The 14,439-nt window shown below is 40.8% G+C and overlaps 1 protein-coding gene and 1 long non-coding RNA gene across 2 annotated transcripts in view; both read left to right on the plus strand.

Moving 5' to 3' along the window:
• The first annotated feature begins 2,698 nt into the window (after nt 1–2,698).
• On the plus strand, nt 2,699–7,312 carry LOC121039750 (uncharacterized). The gene is made up of 2 exons (XR_005794969.1): nt 2,699–3,622; nt 6,930–7,312. It is a non-coding gene; the product is annotated as an uncharacterized LOC121039750 (long non-coding RNA).
• A 5,818-nt stretch (nt 7,313–13,130) lies between these two features.
• DLC1 (DLC1 Rho GTPase activating protein) overlaps nt 13,131–14,439 on the plus strand; it is a 563,102-nt gene continuing 561,793 nt past the window's right edge. Inside the window, exon 1 of the mRNA XM_040490111.1 lies at nt 13,131–13,315. The gene's annotated coding sequence lies outside the window, so the exon portion shown is untranslated. The remainder of the gene's footprint in view (nt 13,316–14,439) is intronic.

Consider the following 14,439-nt stretch of genomic DNA (forward strand, 5'->3'; position numbering starts at 1 on the left):
CTGTCACTTCCACTGGATTGATTTGTCACTCTGGTAGAGTTTTACACAATTAATCAACATTAGTCACCTGCCTGAATACAAGCTCCTGTGCAATGACTTTTCAGCGCCTCCTAACAAAAGGTAGAATTTCTTAAATGTCTGCTGGTCTTGTGACTTGCTTTGACCTTTCAGTTGTGTCAGAGTGATGTTGCCAGTCACAAGCCTGGCCCTCCAAAGACCTCTTACGCTGTGTTCTTTGTCTTGGAAGGTTCCTCAAGTCCCTGGGCTCAGCTCTGGCTGGGCGGTAAATCAAAGACCAGGAAGGAACAGAAACAAGCCAGCCAGCCATCATCTAGCCAAACTGGCTGCCGACTGTAGCCACGTAGATAAACGCAACCAACACACAGGCAGCCAGACCCAGTGAGCTCAACCCCAAATTCCACCCCCCCACCCCAGTCCCATAAAGACTTGTTTCTCAGCCGCCAAATTTTGTGGTGATATGTCATATAACAAGGGTTATTTGGTATAGTCTCAGGAACCACTTCCTACTTTGTTAAATTTATAGTTCAACTTTTACTAAATTCACAATTTATATATCTACCCACGAGGTAGCGTGTCACCCATTAGTTCAAACAGAGGCATCAGCAAGAAGTGAGAGACTAATGCAATGCGTATCACCTGTAATTATGTTGCCTTGTGTTAAATAGTCAGCATGAAGAGTTAAAATTAACATACTTCTAGAGAGAAGGATTATCTGGAAACTATTTGAGGAGCACAGGAAATAGACAAATAGTGGAAATAGCCACTTGCAGTAATTTACTCATTTGATTACTTAGAATAACCTATAGCCAAAGCTTCTTTAAGATGAACTATTGAAGTTTCCTTCATACGTTTTGGTAGTTGATTTCAACTTGCAAACGGAAACGTATGGGTTATAAATAGTAATAAGCAAAATGGTGCATTGATAATGTGGTGACACTGCTTTTAACCTCAAAATCTTAGTGAATCTGGAATTACCCAGCTACGCTTCGGAAATGTTTGTACCTTTGAAACACAGCATTTTATGATGCTGAAAATAACTCACTTCCTACAACCTACTGCGAAACCCAAACACAGCGCAAAGTGTGATGCAGAAAAGGCAAAACAAAACAAAACACAAAGGTTTTCTTTGCTCTAATGCTGAGAAGGCAGAGATAATGCAAAATGGGAAATAAAAAGCCTATTGAATTTAAATGCTTAAATCCATCTGAAAGAAATAAGACTTGTTAAGTTAAAAACCAGTGACTCACTGAAATCTGTTTCTTTCCGTGTCAGATGAACAAACGTGATGTGGTTGTTTTAGGAACACAAGGTTGTCTACTTGAGGGAATCAACCAGACCCTCCACTGTTTTTACACTTGTATGCTGTCCTCAAAAGTTCCAACATCTCCTTTCCTCTCCTTGCCCTCAGATGATGGTTTGCTCCCTGTTGAAATCAGAATTTCCACAACGTCTTACCACCCCATCTCATCTCTCCTTCTAGCTGTGCCCATACACTTCGCCTTTTCTTGTTACTATGAATGAGTGAACTATCCCAAATCACCTCCTCTAATATCCTCTAATATCCCCTATACTTCTGTATTCCTTCTGTGAATTTCCGCCATAGTTTCCTCATTATCTGGAGCTAATTCCTCTGATACTCTGATGTAACTATGGAGGAAAATCGTGCTAGGCTACGCTTCCAGCACAGTAGTTATAAAATAGTGGCCCTCGTGGGGCGCCTGGGTGGCTCAGTTGGTTGGCCGTCCAACTTCAGCTCAGGTCATGATCTCATGGTTCATGAGTTCAAGCCCCGCGTCGGGCTCTGTGCTGACAGCTGGGAACCTGGGGCCTGCTTCGAATTCTGTGTTTTCCTTTCTCTCTGCCCCTTCCCCGCTAACACTCTGTCTCTCTCGGTCTCAAAAATAAATAAACATTGGGGCGCCTGGGTGGCGCAGTCGGTTAAGCGTCCGACTTCAGCCAGGTCACGATCTCGCGGTCCGTGAGTTCGAGCCCCGCGTCGGGCTCTGGGCTGATGGCTCAGAGCCTGGAGCCTGTTTCCGATTCTGTGTCTCCCTCTCTCTCTGCCCCTCCCCCGTTCATGCTCTGTCTCTCTCCCAAAAATAAATAAAAAACGTTGAAAAAAAAATTAAATAAATAAATAAATAAACATTAAATTAAAATAAAATAAAAATAAAATAATAAAATTTAAAAAGTGGCCCTCAGACCAGCAGCAACAGCAGCAGCCATCTCACTGGCAACTTGTGAAGAATGCAGATTGAATATACTACTCCCTCCAGGCCTATGAATCTGAAACTCCATAATAGAGCCCAGCAATCTGTAAATTAACAAGCCCTGTGGAAGATTCTACTGCGCCCTCAGGCTTGAGAACGATTGCTAGAGCAATGGGCTTCCATCCAGCCTGAACAATGGCCCTGTCTCCACAAGATCATGCTATTAGCAAAGAATCATGTTTTATTCTCTGCTATCTTTATATTAAATAGTATCTTGACCCCATATACTGTACCCGCTATAATTTTTTTCTTCTCTTATAGAAAAATCTTTTTTTTTTTTAACTATTTTAATGTTCATTTATCTTCAAGAGAGAGGGAGAGACAGAGCGTGAGCAAGGGGAGGGGCAGAGAGAGAAGGAGACACAATCTGAAGCAGGTTCCAGGCTCCCAGCTGTCAGCACAGAGCCCGACGCGGGGCTCGAACTCACAGACCATGAGATCACGACCTGAGCTGAAGTCGGATGCTCAACCGACTGAGCCATCCAGGAGCCCCAATACCTAAAATTCTTTATCATACACTTAAATCAGCTCAAAGGACTTCTGAGGTAAGGTAAATATTGGCACTTTAAAATAAAACTGCTATCTCCCTCCTTTAAACTTTATCCACTGGACTCTAAATGCATTTTAATTATACATTGGGCAGAATGAGAACAGCACATCATCAGCTGAAAAAGAAGAATTACTCCCCAACAAATGGAGCCAAGTTTTTAAAGTTCAGGAGCATTACACTTAAGATTGCATTGGGGAACATTCTGCCCCCTATCTGCTCACAAGCAACAGCTCAGTTTTTATGAATGCAGTTTAATCTACCTTGTAGAAATGAACAGCAAAACACAGGAAAGCATCAGTCCATGAGTAAGTGAGGGGCTGCACAGTGTATTAATAGTTGTTGCTAAGTGCATTATTTAAATATTATTCACAGTGTATTCTCTTAGGTTAATAGAAATCAAATAAGTACACAGAAGGGATTCAGCGCTACATAAAGTGTCGATGGTGAACAGCAAGCAGAAAACTTGCACCCAGATATAAAGTAAACGTGGGTTTAATGTCTGCAGTAACCTCTTAGAAAAGTTAATGGAAAAAATATGTCCTCTTAGAAAAGTTAATGGAAAACATATGTCCAAAGACTAAATTTTCAAGAATAAAACTGATTTATTTCTAGTCTATGTTGCTTCCATCTGAAGGAATAACACTGATCTGTCAGAATTAACATGGAACGCCTCCTTTTCCTGTCTCTCGAAATCATTTGAAGTCTGCAATGGAGATCCAAAGTCTTACCAAGTGCTGATGACCTTGGGAATGGCAAACATGCAGGGGGGAGCTCATGACAGGTGGATGTCTTGCATCATGCTGATTTTTTGCAAATCGTGAAGCCTCTAGGATAAATAAAATAGATAATTCATGGAACCTTGAAATGAGTTTACTTCCTAGAAGAAATAAGAAACTTCTCTCTTCCTGCTTTTTAATGACGTTTTCTTTACTTTGCTCTGAGATACAGAAAAAGAGAGACAGAGACAGACACAGAGAGAAAACCAGACTGGGCAAAGAGGGACCCTGAGCTGCAATTCAGGTCAGGCAACAGCCGGAGCTAAACACATGGAGAATCTGAAGCTAAACATCTTGTCCACCCTGGGATGCGCATGGTCCCGAGGAGGAAACTTGGCAGCTACAGACACTATGTCAGAAGCCCAGATAGGGCAAGTCTTACCTTATTTGAGATCCGAATAATTTATCACGTTAATCACTCTAGACATGGAACCCCTTAGAAACTTCTTGAGTAGCTCTAAGAACACATGTGCTCCATTTGTGAATGCTATTAATACCTCATTTTGTACAGTAAGGGAGTCATTTTATCTGACTATACACACAGGTCCTAAATCTGGAGACTGACAAGATTAAATGTGGTAGAAAATGGACGGCCAATGCAGTGAAGAGGAGAGTCACCTACTCTGTGAATCCTTTCCCATGTTTCTCTCTTTCTCTTCTCTCATTATCTCCTCCATAAAATAAAGGTTTAAGCAGCAGAAATCCACCCTTAGAACAAGACTTAGACTGGAGTTGAAGAGTACCGTGTGGGACCTTGCAAGTAGGACAAAGTGTTCATTTGAGAAGGTGGTGCGAGAGTGAATTCAAACGTCAAAGACTGTTGAGGAAAAAAAAAAAAGAATTCACTGATGGGATTCTATATGGGGGAGTAGGGGTAGATCTAGCAAAACACCTGAAATCATGTGCAGAATCTAACTATTTGAAGATTTTACTCTCAGCACGGTCTTATTCAAACTACATAGTTTTAAAACTAAATTTTTGGGGGCGCCTGAGTGGCTCAGTTGGTTGAGCGTCTGACTTCGGCTCAGGTCGTGACCTCCAGGTCTGTGAGTTCGAACCCCACGACAGGCTCTGGTGCTGACAGCTCAGAGCCTGGAGCCTGCTTGGGATTCTGTGTCTCCCTCTCTCTCTGCCCCTCCCCCGCTCACACTCTGTCAATCTCTCTCTCCCAAAAATACACATTAAAAAAATTTTTTTAATCAATAAATAAAACTAAATTTTTTGGAGGTGTAAAAGATGGACTGAAAAAGACAGAGTAAGAGGAGAAAAACCATTAGGATATCAGTGTCAGGATTCAGGTGAGTTGATGAAGACAATGACAACAGCCAAGAAGATGTGATAAGACACAGTGAGACACAGTGATCTTTAGAAAATGAGTGAATGAAAGGGATGAGAAGTCAAAGTAGGTCTAAACTTTCAAATCACACAGAGATAGGAATGGGAAGAAGAGTATCCATCTGGAGGGAAATATCATATGCCTAATTTTAGACACATTGAAATTTGAGGAAAACAAGTCAACTATCAACTACGCATAGAAAAAAAGGACAAGACTGAGGAAAAAGGTTTTAATAAACAGTCATCATGTTGAACAAAAGAAATACAGTAAGTTTTAAAAATATACATTTCAAATTATTTGATTTTTCCAGTTTATACCGAAAAGAAGGTAATGGACCCATAAAGATGCCATTAATAATGCTTTTTAATTTTTTTTCATATTTATTTATTTTGAGAGACAGAGAGCGTGGGGGAGGGGGAGGGAGAGAGACTGAGAAAGACAGAATGCCAAGCAGGCTATGCACGTAGCTGGAACTCATGAACTGTGAGATCATGATCTGAGTCAAGATCGAAAGTCGGACACTTAACCCACTGAGCCACCCGGGTGCCCCCATTAATAATGCTTCTTTTAAAAAGCTCTGCCCAAGCTCATTTCACTTTTAGTCTTGCAATCCTTAAATTTCAACTATCATTGTTTTAATTAACTACGACTTAATTATTATTTCACGTTAGAATTAGTCACGTTTTGAAATTATACTTTCATATGTAATAAATCAAAATACATATAAATACAATTATTGACTTTCCACTTTGGTTGCATTACAAGGTTGAGACATAAATATTTGAGATTTGGTAACTGATGACAGGTTTTAATATTAGTTCCATTTAATGCATTCTTCTTACTTATAGTACCATAAATTTGCTCTCACCCTGACATTTATCAAATTAATAAACAATGACTACAATGAATTTAACTGTTGGAATTAAAGCATTTTGGTTTTTGGTTTTTTTAAGTTTATTTGTTTATTTTGAGAAAGAGAGAGCGTGCACACGAGTAGGGGAGGGGCAGAGAGAGAATCTCAAGCAGTCTTCAGCTGTCAGAGCCCGACAGCCTGACACAGGGCTGGATCTCATGAACCGCAAGGTCAGGACCTGAACCGATATCAAGAGTCGGTCGCTTAACCAGTTGAGCCACCCTGGTGCCCAGGTATTTGGGACGTTATATGTGTATCAAATACTGGCTGGAGACACTAACTGAAATTACTATTCAATCCATGTAAAACAAATATTTTTTATTCTTTTTTTAAAAAGTTATAGACAATCCTCTATGTGTAGCCTATGCACTTGATTAGAGCAATGTGATTGACAAGCGATTTTAATCATTTTCAAATATAAAAAATGATTTTAATTATAAAGGGTTAATTTCACTAATTCATTTATGCTGTAAGTAAAGATTACTATTGATTGAAGTAATGTAATTCAAAAATATAAAAAGGTTACTTCTAGAAATGGAAAAATGTCTTTTGAAAAAGAATCTAAATACCCATATAAATCCAATAATAGATTTATTAATGGATTTATCTTACAGCACAAACCTGATGTTGATTTGCTAATCCATATGCACTTATGTGGCCTTCTCTAAAGAAAATCTAGTTAAGGGGCGCCTGGGTGGCTCAGTCGGTTAAGCATCCGACTTCAGCTCAGGTCATGATCTCACAGTTCATGGGTTTGAGCCCTGCATAGGGCTCTGTGATGACAGCTCGGAGCCTGGAGCCTGCTTCGGATTCTGTGTCTCCCTCTCTATCTCTCTGCCTGTCCCCTGTTCACACTCTGTCTCTGTCTCAAAAATAAATAAACATTTAAAAAAAATTTTTTTAAAGAAAATCTAGTTAAGCAGAGAGAATTTGTTATTCCTCAGTACTCTTTTCATATCCATTTCCTCTGTAAAACAAAAGTTTTGCTGAAGTCTGACCAGTTAAATAATAAATGTGCACTAAATGCTAACTTGTAAAATACGAGTGTTGTATTTTAATGCAGAAGAAATAACAGAGGATGGATATGTGGTGTCAATGTCTGAGAATCTTGAGAGGAAACCTGGGGACTTCTGTAATCTGTATATCCATGTGAAAAAAACAAAACTCGCACATCAAATCTTACAAAAAGTAACTCCGGATGAACTGTAGCTCTCAGTAAGAAAAGCAGTACAATAAAACTTCCAGAAGATAATACAGGAAACTATCTCCATTGCCTTGATATAGGGAGACATTTTAAAATATATATACAAAAAGCATTATCCTTAAAGGAAGAAATCCGAGACATGAACCACATTAAAATTAAGAATATCCGTTCATCAATATATATCGTACAAAATGCATCATGCTACACAAATAACCAAGAAAAGCCTCAAATGAAGTATGTTTAAAAAAAAAAACTCATGTAAATCGATAAGAAAATGGATAGCCATCACGATACGAAATACGCAAGAGGGACAAAGAAGAGACTCACAACTGAAAATGTGCTCAAACTTTATACTCATCCGGAAAATTCCAATTCCAGTTTCCATGAGACATCACTACATATGCACCAGCATGGCTAAAACTGAAAAGAACGACATCACCAATCACTAACAGCATGAAGAGATGGAATCAATGCTCCTTGCAGGAGACTGACTGGGTGCAGCCATTTAAAAAGAGCATTTTAGGGGCGCCTGGGTGGCTCAGTCAGTTAAGCCTCTGACTTTGGCTCAGGTCATGATCTCACGGTTTGTGAGTTTGAGCCCCGCGTCTGCCTCTGTGCTGACAACGCGAAGCCTGGAGCCTGCTTCGGATTCTGTGTCTCCCTCTCCCTCTACCCTCCCCCAGTCACACTCTGTCTCTCCCTCTCTCAAAAATAAATAAACATTTAAAAAATATTTTAAATAAGTAAATAAAAAGAGCATTTTATTCACTGCAAGTCTGAACAGACATGGAACTCAAAAATCCTACAATCTTCTTCTAGGTATAATACCAACAGAAATATACATATCTATATACACATATATATATGCATAATAACTCCAATTAAATATATTTCCAAGGCAGGGGAAACTAAACTGTCATTTTAGAAGTCAAGTTGGTGACTACATTTAGAAAGAAAAGGGGTTTAATATTTGGGAAGTGCTTCTAGACTGTTGTCAACATTCTATTTTGACTCGGGTAGTGGTTACATAGCTTTTCACTTCATGAGAATTTATTAAACTGTACATGTATATTTTTTGTGTACTTTGCTGTCCGGAGGAAAGGTATTTCCAAACTAGAAAATGTGTTTAAAAATGTAACAACTTTGCTTTTTAAACAAATCTGGATCTCTCTATTTGCAAATAAAAAGGAACATTTGTTGCCTGTATGGGCAGATATTTCAGGTTTACAAAATATAGAATTCCTTCAGTGCCTTATGTGGAATATAGAAATCTAAGTGAACTCACAAAATAGAGATCTATGAACTGAATTTCACTAATTAAAAGGATAACTGTGACATCAACAAAGCTGAAAAAGAATTTCCTCCATGCCAGCTGGAGGGCATCTGAGCCCTTATCCATATTTTATCTTCTCCATAGAAATTTGTTTAATTTGTTAATTCCAAAAATGAAGGACCTTGAGAGCCCTCAACCTCAATGCTGCATTGGTTTTGGAAACTTGTATTAGGAAAGTTATTTTTCCTCTGCATTGTTCGATAGAAATCCTGCTTTGCAAAGATTTCAGGTCTTAGAGTCAAGTGCCTTTGAGAAATACAAATTAGTATTTTTAGAGGCCAAATTCTTTTCATGTCAGAGCCTGATGCTGATAAGCAGCGGATAGGCAGCCTGAAAGATTGTATTTAGTAGATTAACCTGAGTCCCCCAAAGTGCCACAATACCTCTGGAACTTCTCATGAGGTTAACTGAGAGCTCTTAGTTTTCCTGGATGCAATTGGATGCATCAGGACCTATACTTGTCTCTGAAGTGAGACCAAAGACTGAAAATCCTGCTCTGAGCAAAGCAAATCAATGTGAAAAGCGGTCTCTTTATTTTCTGTATCCCATGGGTAATGGTAAAATGTTGAGTGAAAGAGATGATGAAAACCTTTCTAGGTTATTAAACTGCTTATATTGCCCTTGAAACAGGGGGCCCAAAGTCAGTTATTTCTGTAGGACAGAAAGTAAAAGTCTGGGCTTTGAATTTGGGGCTTAATAGAGCATTAAGAAATAACAAGGTAAGTGAAGAGCCAGCCAGTTCTTGGGCAGGAGCCAAAACGGTTATTGGAAGAAATCAGACCCTGTCCATAGGAAGCATTCAAGCCAAAATGAAACCAAATTGACTCCCTGGACTGGCCCAGGATTGCAAAGGAACAGAATCCGTTGTACTTTCCAGAGTGGGCCACAACCAAAGCAGCAAATAAAAAAGTAGATTCCGTGACTTTTTTTTTTTTTTTTTTTTTGTCCATTACATGTAGTCTGCTGTGGTACAGAACTGCATAAAACATAAAGAGAGATCTGTAATTAAAGAAAACCCTGAAGTGGTGTAAGGGAATGCTTGGTCCGGCTGGTAATTCCATCCTTAGTGATCATCAGGCTGGCCATTCCCACATGAACCTTTTCTCCAATTTATAAGTTACCTCACCTTCCAGCTGCCTCTCTGGAAAGAAAGGATGTATAATTGGGAAGAGAAGCTCCTCTGGAGACCCCTCCCAAGTAGTCAGGGTAAGGTACCTCCTCAGTATCTCGGCCCATTAGGGGCTTGCACTTTCTCGTCTGAAGGCAAGATATGGTTGCAATTTGCTTTAGGGGGCTAAAAGAGGAAAGTCAGCAACATGCCAAGCACTTCTCTGGATGCAGCAAATTGCCAGAGATGTTTTTTTTTTTCCCCCTGAATTACTCCCAGGCAATTGCTGTAAATCTCTACTATGGAAATACAAGCTGAGCCTTAGTGTACACACTCATAACCACCCACGGCAATTCTTACAACAAACAAGTGGAGGTTTACTCGGTATGCCGCAATATATACCCTCCAAATGATACCTCATGCTATTCAAGATTTAAAATCCCTCTTTTCAACTCCACCAATTAAAGGTGTTATTATCGATTTATATAGTTGTTTCTTTAGGCTTACCCACAGGTCTACCATTTTCAGAGCTTGGCATTTTTCTTTCTTCCCAGAACTTCCTTCAGGGGATCATTTGTCTCCTTCCCAGACCACATTTGTTAAAAAAAATCCTTCAGTAGAGTCTCTTGGTCATAAACTTTCTCAGTTTGTATTTATCTGGAACTGTCTTTATTTTACCCTCATTCATTGAAACATTTTTCCCAAGTCTATAATTCTAGATTGATATTTTCCCTCAATCTTTTAAATCTATTATTCTACAGCCTCTGGCTTCTTTGTTTGCTATTGAAAAGGCATCGGTTTAACTACCACTCATTTACGTGTCACCCACTTTTCATTCTGACAGCTTTCGAGATCTTTAATTCTTTTTCTGCAGTATCTGTTTTACATAGATGGAATTTATGTTTATTTGGTGTACATTTTTCTTCCCATATCCAAGGCTTAGTATCTTTTTTTTTTTTAATTTTTTTAACGTTTATTTATTTTTGAGCCAGAGAGAGACAGAGCATGAACGGGGGAGGGGCAGAGAGGGAGGGAGACACAGAATCTGAAGCAGGCTCCAGGCTCTGAGCAAGCAGTCAGCCCAGAGCCCGATGCGGGGCTCAAACTCACGGACCGCGAGATCGTGACCTGAGTTGAAGTCGGACGCTTAACCGACTGAGCCATCCAGGCGCCCCGGCTTAGTATCTTTAATAAGTACTGGATATTCATCAGTTTTTATGTTTGTGTTTTTACATATTATATATTTTCCATCATTTTTCTCTCGTCATTGACTCATGGAATTAAGATTATACCCATATCAGCTTGTTTCTATCTTCCAGTTCTCTGTTCCATGGAAAACAAGAAATAAATGGCCCACTCAAATTAGAAAAATTCAAAGAGAATGAGGCTGTATATAAAGTGTCTATTTGAAAGCTGGACAGATGAAGGCAGACCAGGGTACACGCAGCAACCAAATCTAAGCAGTAGCAAACCTGTTAACATCCTAGGTCCTAAGGAAGAAGGAGATGGGGGGAGGTTCCAACCCTTGGAGAGACATCTGTATATTGCAGTCTGCCTTGTGATAAGCAGTGACTTTCTGTGGAAGAATAAAACTGGAATGAGTCACTGTGCAGAGAGAAATCAGATGATTAACTATCTTTCCATCTTTCTTCTTCCCCCACCTCCACCATCTTCTGTCAAGTCTCCACCCTGACTGGCTCCAGCTAAAAGCAGAGGGCATGGGACATGGTCCTTACAAGTCAGCCTGGCACAGGCAACAAGGGTGGAGTTTCTCCTGACTCTCTCATGCTTGTGGGTTTGTTTGTTTTTTTTTTTTATTGTGGCTTGTGTTCCTTGAAATATTAACTGTAGGAGTCGTTTGAGGCTGCATTTAAATTCCTTTCTTCCAGATTAAGTTTGTCCTTGCTTTACCTAGGTGACAATCAACTTTTTTTGGGGGGGAGGGGGGGAGAACTTCTATGGCCTGAGTATATCCCCCCCAAATTTGTATGCTGAAGTTTTAACCCCCAAAGGTGTTGGGATTAGTAGATGGGGCCTTTGGTTTGGAAGGTGTTTAAGTCTGGAGGGTAGAGCCTTCATAATTGGGATTAGTGCCTTATTAAAGAGGCTCCAAAGAGATACCTTGCCTCCTGGTGCCATGTGAAGATACAATGGTAAGTCTGTGACCTGGAAGATGGCCTTCACCCACCCATGCCAGCGCCCTGATCTCAGACCTCCAGCTTCCAGAACTGTGAGTCATAAATTTCTGCTGTTTATTAGAAGTCCCCCAGTCTGGGGTATTTTGCTATAGCAGCTTGGACAGACTAAGAAAATTGGTGCCAAGAGTGTGGTTGCTGCTATCACAAATACCTAAAAATGTACAAGTGGCTTTGGCGCTCTATTATGGGCAGCGCCTGAAGAGGCATGTTTGGAAAAGCCTATGCTGCTTTGAATGAACTCTTAAAGGTAAAGCTGGGGAGGGCTCAGAAAAGGAGAGCTGTAGAGAAAGCCTCAATCTATAAGAGAATATCTAAGTGCTCATGAAAAAGATGTTGGGGGGAAATAGTAATGGTAAGGGCTATTTTGATGAGGTCTCAGATGGCAGGAAGGAACATGTTATTGGCACCTGGAAGAAAGATGATCCTTGTTATCAAGTGACAAGGAGCTTGGCTGAATTGTGCCATGTCCTCGTGTTTGGGGAAAGGTAGAACTGTGAGCGATGAAATTGGATATCTGGCTGAAACTACTTCCAAGCAAAGTGTTGAAGGAACAGCTTGGCTTCTTTTGAATGTTTACAGTCAAATTTAAGAAGCAAGAAATGATTTGGAGACAGAGTGGTTAATCAAAAAGGAAACAACACTTAAATATTTGGAAAATTCTCAGCCTATCCAGAAGAAGAAACCACGCTCATCAGAGAACACAAGGGTTGTGGCCAAGTTGGATAGAGATTGGTGTACATCCATCATATCAATGGAAACTAGGAGTTATTCATCAAAATGGTGAGGAGATTGGTTTAGATGTTGATCTAAACAAGCCAAAACCTACTTTCTAAGGCAATGAAAGCATGACCCTGAAGGCATTTCAGAGATCTTCTGGGCTGGCCCTCACACTACCCATCTGTAGAGAAGAGTAGAAGGCACCCGCAGGGGGGAAAAAAAAAAGGCAAAGGAAGAACCTCTACTGTCCAGGGCCACCTCACGTCCTGGGTTCAGCTCCAGAATTTCAATTGTGGCGCAAAAATCCTCAACTGCCCCGGGTTCGACACCCACGATGTGGCTGCACCTCCAGGGGGCACCTTCTCCACCACCCTGTGGAGCCCAAGAGCCCTGAAGGTACAACTGCCTCCACCTGGATTTCAAAGTGTCCTTGAGAGCCTCCACCCAGGCAGAGACCTGCTTTGGGGGCAAGACTATTGCAGAGCCCCCGGTGGGGTATTGCCCACCGAGGCCATGGGTGCAGGGCACGGTCCCCATGAACCCTACCCACATTGGTAGATCTGTTGGCCTGAGATTCCAGCCAACTGCAATTCTGGGGGCTCAGCTGCAATGTGGGGCACGGAGCCAAGGGGTTTTAGCGTTGTTTGCCTCGTTAGGTTTTGGTCTCCCTTTAGACCTGTTGCTGCCATCCCCCTTCTGAGTGGCTTTGCTGTCTCCACTTTGCTCCACCGTTTCAGAGCTGTATGCACCTGGAAACAGTGCTCCTCCTTCTGACAAATAAATGATCAGAAGATCAAGAGTCTCCTAACGCTACGGCACAATGTGTCATTCACTTCACTTCATCTCTTCATTCTGCATTTCATCATCTCAAGGCATCGCAAGAGGGAGGGTGAGTACAGTACAATAATTTATTGTACAATTTTACTAACATCATTAATATCTTACTGGGGTTAATTTTTAAACTAAACTTTATCTTGGGTCTCTCTGCCCCTCCCCCACTGGCATTACGTCTCTCTCTCTCTCTCTCAAAAATAAAAACATTAAAAAAATTTCAACTTTATCTTAGGCACGTATGTATAGGAAAATACGTGGTATATAACGGGTTTCAGGCATCCAGGCAATTTGTCTTAGGATGGATAGTATCTTGAGTCTCCCTCATACTTGCTTTCGATGATATGTGGATGAGACTGGATGAAGACTTTTAAGTTGATCCTGGAACCAGTTAAGATTTGGGGCGCTATCCAGATGGAATGAACGTATTTTACATGTGAAAAGGACATGAATTTTGAGAGGCCAGGGGCAGGATGCTGTGGTTTGAATATTTGTGTCCCCATCCCACCCTCCCCCCACCCAAATTCACATGTTGAAATCCTAATGCCAATTCTATCAGTCTTAGTAGGTGAGGCCTTTGTGAGTTGCTTAAGCCGTGAGGGTAGATCCTTAATAAATGGGATTAGTGCCCTATAAGAGAGGCTCTAGAAAGATCCATCCTTCATATGAGGATTTAGCAAGATGACTCTGGCTATGAACCAAAAAGACAATCCTCATCAAAAGGTGACCCTGCTGACACCTTGACCTTGGACTGTCTTCCTAGCCTCCACAGCTGTGAGAAATACTTAGTGGTATTTTGTTATAGCAGCCTAAACAGACTAAGCCAGGAACACTAAGCAATCTAGCTTGAGTTTGTTCCAGCCATATAGGGGTTATGAGATTTGACTCCAAATATGCGTATGGTTGGGAATTCTCAGGGGTTATTTCCATTTCTGACTACTCCATTACTGAGACATGTAAACACTCATACTACCTTCCTCTCTAGAACAGATTTTCTCCTACTTAACAACATGATTACGTATCCTTCTGGGGACCCCAGCTTTGTTTGCAAATCCCTGATTCCCCATCCTAACCTACTTACACCCCAGCCTTGGTACTCTGTCTTATTTGTGCAGCCCAATGAAGCCACCAATGTTTGACAGGTCTCTTCAAGGCTAATGCTACTTTCTTCTGTTTTTCTTT

Source organism: Herpailurus yagouaroundi, unplaced genomic scaffold (assembly GCF_014898765.1).
Source record: "Herpailurus yagouaroundi ecotype Mexico unplaced genomic scaffold, PumYag 181, whole genome shotgun sequence".
Classification (NCBI taxonomy): domain Eukaryota; kingdom Metazoa; phylum Chordata; class Mammalia; order Carnivora; family Felidae; genus Herpailurus; species Herpailurus yagouaroundi.